Consider the following 9,176-nt stretch of genomic DNA (forward strand, 5'->3'; position numbering starts at 1 on the left):
TGGATGGGGGTGTAGGATTGGTGGAGTAGGTGAGGGGTGGGTGAGGGGTGGGTATTGGGTGGTCTCCAGTGGGCATGCAGTGACCACTGTTGTCTCTGCAGATGGTGTGTGTGTTGGTGCTGGAAAGTCTGCACTACCTGCTGCTGGTGGCGTTCAGCTGGATGTTGCTGGAGGCCGTACACCTGTGGCTGACGGTGCTCAACCTGAAGGTGGTGAACTTCACCCACACACGCGTGATGAAGCGGCAATACATGTACCCTGCCGCCTACCTGTGCCCCGCGCTGGTGGTGACCGTGGCAGCCTCTGTCAACCCCCGCGGCTACTGGAGACACGACGGGTTAGTACGACATACACTGTCACACACGGTGACACACAGCACCACACACGGTGACACACACGGTGACACGCACCGTCACACACGGTGACACACACGGTGACACACACGGTGACACACACGGTGACACACACCATCACACACACCGTCACACACACCGTCACACACACGGTGACACACACCATCACACACGGTGACACACACGGTGACACACACGGTGACACACACCGTCACACACACGGTGACACACATTGTGACACATGGTGATACACACAGTGATACACACGGTGACACACACAGTGATACACACGGTGACACACACCATCAAACAGACTGAAGAAACGTCACCCATTCCTTCTCTCCAGAGATGCTGCCTGTCCCGCTGAGTTACTCCAGCTCTGTGTCTATCTTCAGTTTAAAGCAGCATCTTCCTTCCTACATATACCTGTTTGTACTGTGTGCTGCCTTTACAATCTCTGCTGTCCCAGAGTCACAGACTAGGCCCAACTCCTCCATGCCCACCCAGACGCTCCATTCAAGCTGACGCAGCCTCCAGTCCACTCACCCTGATTGGTGCTAATATCATATGGAGGAAGGAACTGCAGATGCTGGTTTAAACCGAAGATCGACCCAAAAAGCTGGAGTAACTCAGCGGGACAGGCAGCATCTCTGGAGAGAAGGATCGGGCGACATTTCGGGTCAAGACCCTTGTTCAGCCTCAAATTCCTGAGGATTGGCGGGTAGCAAACGTAACCCCACTTTTTAGGAAGGGAGGGAGAGAGAAAACGGGGAATTACAGACCAGTTAGTCTAACATCGGTAGTGGGGAAACTGCTAGAGTCAGTTATTAAAGATGGGATAGCAGCACATTTGGAAAGTGGTGAAATCATTGAACAAAGTCAGCGTGGATTTACAAAAGGTAAATCATGTCTGACGAATCTTATAGAATTTTTCGAGGATGTAACTAGTAGCGTGGATAGGGGAGAACCAGTTGATGTGGTGTATCTGGACTTCCAGAAGGCTTTCGACAAGGTCCCACATAAGAGATTAGTATACAAACTTAAAGCACACGGCATTGGGGGTTCAGTATTGATGTGGATAGAGAACTGACTGGCTAACAGGAAGCAAAGAGTAGGAGTAAACGGGTCCTTTTCACAATGGCAGGCAGTGACTAGTGGGGTACTGCAAGGCTCAGTGCTGGGATCCCAGCTATTTACAATATATATTAATGATCTGGATGAGGGAATCGAAGGCAACATCTCCAAGTTTGCAGATGACACTAAGCTGGGGGGCAGTGTTAGCTGTGAGGAGGATGCTAGGAGACTGCAAGGTGACTTGGATAGGCTGGGTGAGTGAGTAAATGTTTGGCAGATGCAGTATAATGTGGATAAATGTGAGGTTATCCATTTTGGTGGCAAAAACAGGAAAGCAGACTAAAAAAAAAGGTCAAAAACTTTATTTGCCATTTGTGCTTACACACATAGGAACTCTTGTGCGGCTATTCAGAGAGTCAAGTTAAGTTAAAAATTAAAATTAAAAATTAAAAAAAAATTTTAAATTAAAAAAGACACACAGAAGACACATAGAGCATTGTAACTTGCACAAACACTATATCAGGACATCAGTTCATTTTGTTGTGTTTTGGCCAAGAGTCTCACTGTTGCAGGGAAGAAGCTCTTGAAAAAGCGTGTTCTATTTGTGGCGATACTGTCCGCTCGTCTGTGCCTGAGGTTGTATGTGCAGTTTTTGTGTTTGAGCAGGGAGTGAGCTGGATGTAGTGTGTCTCTAATGATTCTCCCTGCTCTTTTTTGACAGCGCTGTGTGTAGATTGTGTCCATGGAGGGGAGTTCAGTTCTGATGATCCTCTCTGCAGTCTTTATGACTCTTTGCAGAGCCTTCCTCTCTATCTGTGTGGTGTTTCCATACCACACCGTGATGCCTGTGGTGAGGATGCTCTCTACCAGTCCTTTGTAGACCTGGGTGAGAGGGCGACAGTGCAGACCAGCTTTTCTGAGCAGCCTGATGAAGTACAGTCTCTGCTGGGCTTTTTTCACTGTGGCTGCAGTGTTCAAAGTCCAGTTCAGATCTGATGTTATTTGTAGTCCCAGGTATCTGTAACTGTCAGCCCTCTCCACCACAGTCCCCTTGATGATGAGGGGCTGCAGGGGGGGTGGATTTTTTCTGAAGTCCATTATTATTTCTTTTGTCTTGTCTGTGTTGAGGCTTAGGTCATTCACCTCACCATAGGCAAGAATGTCGTTCACCAGACTCCTGTAGCCCGACTCGTCCCCCCCCCTTGATGAGGCCCAGGATGGTGGTATCATCCGCATACTTAATAATGATGGTGTTTTCCTGGGTGGAGACACAGTCGTGTGTGTACAGGGTGAAAAGTTTGGGACTGAGACAGCAGCCTTGTGGTGATCCTGTGCTGACGGTGAGCTCTGCAGACACCCTCCTTCCCATCCTTACCACCTGTGGTCTTTCAGTCAGGAAATCTAAGATCCAGTTGCAGGTGGGAGTCGGGACGCCGAGGTCTGTCAGCTTCTCAGTCAGCCTGCCCGGGCGAATGGTGTTAAAGGCCGAGCTATAATCCAGGAACAGCGTTCTGACGTATGTTCCTCTGCTGTCCAGGTGTTGCAGGATGTGGTGTAGAGCAATGGCCACTGCGTCGTCCACTGAGCGGTTGGGGCGGTAGGCGAACTGGAGGGGGTCGATCGTGCCCGGGACCATGTGATTGATGTGTGTGAGAACCAGTTTCTCTAGACACTTCATGGCAACTGGCGTGAGTGCCACTGGCCTGAAGTCATTCAGGGTGGATGGGTTTGTTTTTTTTGGAACTGGTACAATGGTGGAATATTTAAAAATACGGGGGACCACTGCTTGGTTTAAAGACAGATTGAAGATGTCTACATACACTCCCGTGAGTTGTTCTGCACAGGCCTTCAGAACTTTAGGAGGGACGCCATCTGGTCCCACAGCCTTGTGGGGGTTCACCTGCCTCAGAGCTTTCAGGACCTGTACGGGTGTCACCTGAAAAACAGTGTCCGTGGGGTTGCATGGGGCTTTTGAGGGGGTGTCTGTGTTCAGTCTGTCAAACCTGGTGTAGAAGGTATTAAGGCTGTCTGGGAGGGTGACATCCTGGGGGTCTGTGGTTGGTACTGTTTTCTTGTAGTTTGTGACTGCTTGGATTCCCTGCCACATACTGCGTGTGTTGTTACTTAGGTAAAAGCTTTCAAGTTTTTGGGAATAAGCCCTCTTTGCAGCTCTGATGGACTTCTGTAGCTCGTACCGGGCTTTCTTGTACTCCCTTTGATCTCCTGACTTAAAAGCTTCCTGCCTTTTCCTGATCTTCTGTTTTATGTTTCCATTGAACCAAGGTTTCTGGTTTGGAAACACACGCACAGTTCTCGGAGGGGCACATATAGATGTGCACCAGCTGATGTAGTCACTCACAGCCTCTGTGTATTCATGAATGTCATCTGTGGCCACCTTAAAGATGTTCCAGTCTGTAGCCTCTTTAGACTATTATCTAAATGGTGGCCGACTAGGAAAAGGGGAGATGCAGCGAGACCTGGGTGTCATGGTACACCAGTCATTGAAAGTAGGCATGCAGGTGCAGCAGACAGTGAAGAAAGTGAATGGTATGTTAGCTTTCATAGCAAAAGGATTTGAGTATAGGAGCAGGGAGGTTCTACTGCAGTTGTACAGGGTCTTGGTGAGACCACACCTGGAGTATTGCGTACAGTTTTGGTCTCCAAATCTGAGGAAGGACATTATTGCCATAGAGGGAGTGCAGAGAAGGTTCACCAGACTGATTCCTGGGATGTCAGGACTGTCTTATGAAGAAAGACTGGATAGACTTGGTTTATACTCTCTAGAATTTAGGAGATTGAGAGGGGATCTTATAGAAACTTATACAATTCTTAAGGGGTTGGACAGGCTAGATGCAGGAAGATTGCTCCCGATGTTGGGGAAGTCCAGGACAAGGGGACACAGCTTAAGGATAAGGGGGAAATCCTTTAAAACCGAGATGAGAAGAACTTTTTTCACACAGAGAATGGTGAATCTCTGGAACTCTCTGCCACAGAGGGTAGTCGAGGCCAGTTCATTGGCTATATTTAAGAGGGAGTTAGATGTGGCCCTTGTGGCTGAGGGGATCAGAGGGTATGGAGAGAAGGCAGGTACGGGATACTGAGTTGGATGATCAGCCATGATCATATTGAATGGCGGTGCAGGCTCGAAGGGCCGAATGGCCTACTCCTGCACCTAATTGCTATGTTTCTATGTTTCTAAATACCACTTCTGAAGAAGGGTCCCGACCTGAAATTTCCCCTTATCCTTAAACTGTGACCCCCTTGCCCTGGACTTCCCCACATCAGGAACAATCTTCCTGCATCTAGCCTGTCCAACCCCTTAAGAATTTTGTAAGTTTCTATAAGGTTGGATGACACAAGGACTCAGATTTCAAGTGACAAGGACTGGGTGTTTCCCGCGCTGTATCTCTAAGTAAAAATCTAAAGAACATTAATAATCTACGGTTCGCTTTCACGTCGTCAGTGTACGGTCTCGTGGCGATGTTTTTGTGCTGATTTGTTTATTTACGCTACCTTCTGTGGGCAGGTGAGGAGAGAATACTGCAACTGGTTCAGCCGTATGTGTCTGAGGAAGAAGGCAGAGGTGGCAGACATCCCCTCCCTCATCGCCATGAGTGACGGTGAGTGCGATGACCAAACGCGCATGGTGCATTGCCGCAGCGAACCCCAGCCAGCTGCTGTGTCATGCGCTGCACTGAGCCCCCTCTCCAATGCTCCAACACACCCCTCCATTCCTTCCTCCCCTTCCTGCACCGTGGTGCAGCGGTAGAGTTGCTGCCTCACAGCGGCAAAGACCCGAGATCCATCCTGACTACGGTGCTGTCTGTACGGAGTTTGCATGTTCTCCATGTGAACACATGGGTTTCTCCCGGTGCATCCGGTTCCTCCCCAATCCTTAATTGGCTTTGGTAAAAGATTGTAAATTGACCCTAGTGTGTGTGATAGTGCTAGTATACGGGGATCGCTGGTCGGCATGGACTCGGTGGGTCGAAGGGCCTGTTTCCGCACTGTATCTCTAAACTAAACATCCTCGTAAATCTTCCCTGTGCTCAGATTATTATGATGCTTGGACATGGCAGGTAAAGTCTGTCATTTGGTTTTATTCGAAGGAAGACACAAAATGCTGGAGTAACTCAGCGGGACAGGCAGCATCTCTGGAGAGAAGGAATGGGCGACGTTTCGGGTCGAGCCCCTTCTTCAGACTGATGTCAGGGGAGGGGGCGGGACATGGATAGAATGTAGGCGGAGACAGTAAGACTGGTGGGAGAACTGTGCAGGGGAAGGGGATGGAGAGAGAAAGCAAGGACTATGTGAAGTTAGAGAAGTCAATGTTTAAACCAGCATCTGCAGTTCTTTCTTACACATATTTGGTTTTATTCTCAGGTTTCGAAGACTGTGGATAGTCAGACAACTCAGTCGGACATTGCGTGGGAGAATATGGGCTCTGAATGATGAGCCAGTCAGCGTCTTCAGCTGCAGACTCTTCCAGCAGTGAATCATCATTTTGTACCAACCATCCATGAATCCCACGGAGTTCAAACAAACCTGCAGATGCTGCAAGTCTGAAATAAACACCGGAAATACTCAACAGGTCAGGCAGCGTCTGGAGAAAGAGGAAAGGTTAGCGTTTCAGGTTGAAGACTCTTCATAGAGTCATACAGCATGAAACAGGCCCTTCGGCCCAACTCATCCATGCTGACCAAGATGCCCTATCTAAGATCATCCCAATTGCCCAATTATCTTTCTCAATCTAAATCGTTCCTATTAGGCTGTGGGCCGAGGAGTTTTTCCTTCAGGTTCGTGACCCAACTCACGGAACTACCTGAATTTTTCACATATTGTGTAAAAATATTATATAAATCATACCTGAAACTCGTCAAGAACAAAACCTGCACATTTTGTTTAAATATGACTAAAACTTCCAATTTTCAGAGTAGTAATTGTCCAATCATGCACGTTTGACATTGAGGTCGGACACAAATTGACCAATCCCGCGCTTTGTTTTATGGTCACAAGGCAGCGAGGACCCTGGGATCATGGCTGCCTCATTACATCAGTAGCAATAATAAGGTTTCCAAGGATAAAGGTAATGCTCACCTTGCTGATCAATTTGTTTTTCAATTGATTTATCTTTATAAAGTCATGATGTGAACTGTTAAATAAAAATGATAAATAACAAATGTACAGCTGGGCTAGGATTAGGGTTAGGGTCAGGATTAGGGTTAGGGTCAGGGTAAGGTTAGTGTTAGGGTCAGGGTCAGTCAGGTCGGTCGGTTGGGCCTGTCGTAGGCCGGTGAGTAATATGGGCATTGGACACTAGATGGCGCTTACTTTTCTGATCTCATTTTCTAATTAGTTTAATTAATTAATGTGCAATTTTTGCCACTGACGAGTTATGACTTCCTTCCCATTATATTTCATCTAAATCTGTGCAAAACTTTATGTAGTTCCGAGACATGGGTCACAAAATTTGATTTATCGACACATTTTTGATGCTCGGCCCACAGCCTATAGCATCTCTCTCTCTCTTTCTCTCTCTCCCCTCTCTGCTGTCTCTCAGTGTCTTTCTCTCTCCATCTCTCTCCCCTCTCCCTCTTTCTCTCAAACTCTCTTGCTCTTGTTCTCTCCCAATCTCTCTCTCCCTCCTCCCCTCCCTCTCCCCTCTCCCCCCAACCCTCTCTCCTCCTCACGTCTCTCTCTCCACCCTCTCTCTCTGTCTCTCTCTCTCTCTCCAGAGATGCTGACTGACTTGTTGAGTAATCCCAGATTATTCAGTGTTTATTTCAGACAGGTTTAAATTAATGGCCTGCTCCTGTCTTGCTGGAGTCGGTACCTTGAGTGAGTGTTCCCTCTGAATCCCGGCATTCCCTGGTCCATTCCCAAGCGATCATTCCCACAGTATCCCGACAATCCGTGGAGCCAATTCCTGAGTGATCATTCCCTCAGGATCCTGATGCTCCGAGCTATTTTCTGAAGCCGTCTTGTTAATTAATCTTCATGGTGTGAAAGGGTGGTTTCATTAATTCATAAGTGATAGCAGCAGAATGAGGCCATTGGCCCATCAAGTCTACTCCGCCATTCAATCGTGGCTGATCTATCTCTCCCCCCCAACCCCATTCTCCACCTTTGTCCCCATAACCCCTGACACCCGTACTAATCAATAATCTATCTATATCTGCCTTAAAAATATCCATTGACTTGGCCTCCCCCGCCGCCTGTTGCAATGAGTCCCACAGATTCCCCAGCTTTGGTGTGGCTCATTAACTGTAGCTTTACCTGGTTCATCTCCTCCTCGGCATCTCCTGAGCTTCCATTCAATTGACCACACAAACACAAGGAATTGCAGATGCTGGAATCATGTTAGAACACAAAGTGCTGGAGTAACACAACGGATCTGGCAGCATCTCTGGAGGACATGGATAGGTGGCGTTTCGCTTTTAGTTGAGTTGAGTTTAGTTTAGAGATGCAGCGCGGAAACAAGCCCCTCGTTCTCCCCGTGACCTGCGTGGGTTTCCTCCCACACTCCAAAGACGTACAGGTTTGTTGGTTAATTGGCTTGATGGAACTGTAAAAACTGTCCCTAGTGTGGTTAGGATAGTGTTGGTGTGCGGGGATTGTTGGTCGGTGCTGACTCGGTGGGCCGAATGGCCTTATTTCCATGCTGCATCTCTAAACTAAACTAAACTCGAAACGTCACCTATCCATGTCCTCCAGAGATGCTTCCTGACACGTTGCATTACTCCAGCGGTTTGTGTTCTAACAAGATTCCAGCATCTGCACTTCCTTGTGTCAATGTGGTCAATGGTGACCATGCCCCCGTAGTCAGGATGGAACCCGAGTCTCTGGCGCTGTGAGGTAGCAACTCTACCGCTGTGCCACCGTGCCACCTAGTAATCAACCTATACTCAATATCCTGACTGATGAAGGCCTGCATGGCAAAAGCCTTGTACGCCACTCTATCCACAGTACCTCTGACACCACTTCCAGGGAAGCCCCGACCAGGGGTCCGATTGCCGGCGTGGGGGAGCTGAGATTCCCCCCCCCCCCCCTCGTCCGAGCTTGATCGCTCGGACGAGGAGGGCTCGCCCGCCGGTTACGGGAGTCAAGATCGTCCCGTCAACGGAAGGCTCGAGGCCCCCGGAGAACAAAGAAGGGAAAAGATTGAACCTTCCGTCACAGTGAGGAATGTGGAGGAGTCACTGTGGTGGATGTTTATAGTGAAATGTATTTTGTGTGTTGTGTTGCTTTTGATTGGTATGACTGTATTGCAAATGAAATTCCGCATATGTTGCAAAACATATTTGGCTAATAAAGTATTATTGTATTGTATCTACATGTACGACCAAGTCCCTCTGCTCCACAACCCATCCCATAGAAACCTAGCGTTTACTGAGAAAGATGACCTACCATCTACCTGATTGGAGATCCACAGTATATATTTTATTAGACATTACTTGCACTAAACGTTATTCCCTTTATCTTCTGCCTGTACACTGTGGACGGCTTGATTGTAATCATGTACAGACTATTCGCTAACTGGATAGCACGCAACAAAAAAGCTTTTCACTGTACCTCGGTACACGTGACAATAAACTAAACAAAAGCTATCCTGGTTTGTCTATGTTTAGGAAAGAACTGCAGAGGCTGGATAAATCATAGGTAGACAAAACTGCTGGAGAAACTCAGCGGGTGAGGCAGCATCTATGGAGAGAAGGAGTAGGCGACGTTTCGGGTCGAGACCCTTCTTGA

This window comes from Amblyraja radiata, chromosome 35 (genome assembly GCF_010909765.2).
Source record: "Amblyraja radiata isolate CabotCenter1 chromosome 35, sAmbRad1.1.pri, whole genome shotgun sequence".
In the NCBI taxonomy this organism is placed as follows: domain Eukaryota; kingdom Metazoa; phylum Chordata; class Chondrichthyes; order Rajiformes; family Rajidae; genus Amblyraja; species Amblyraja radiata.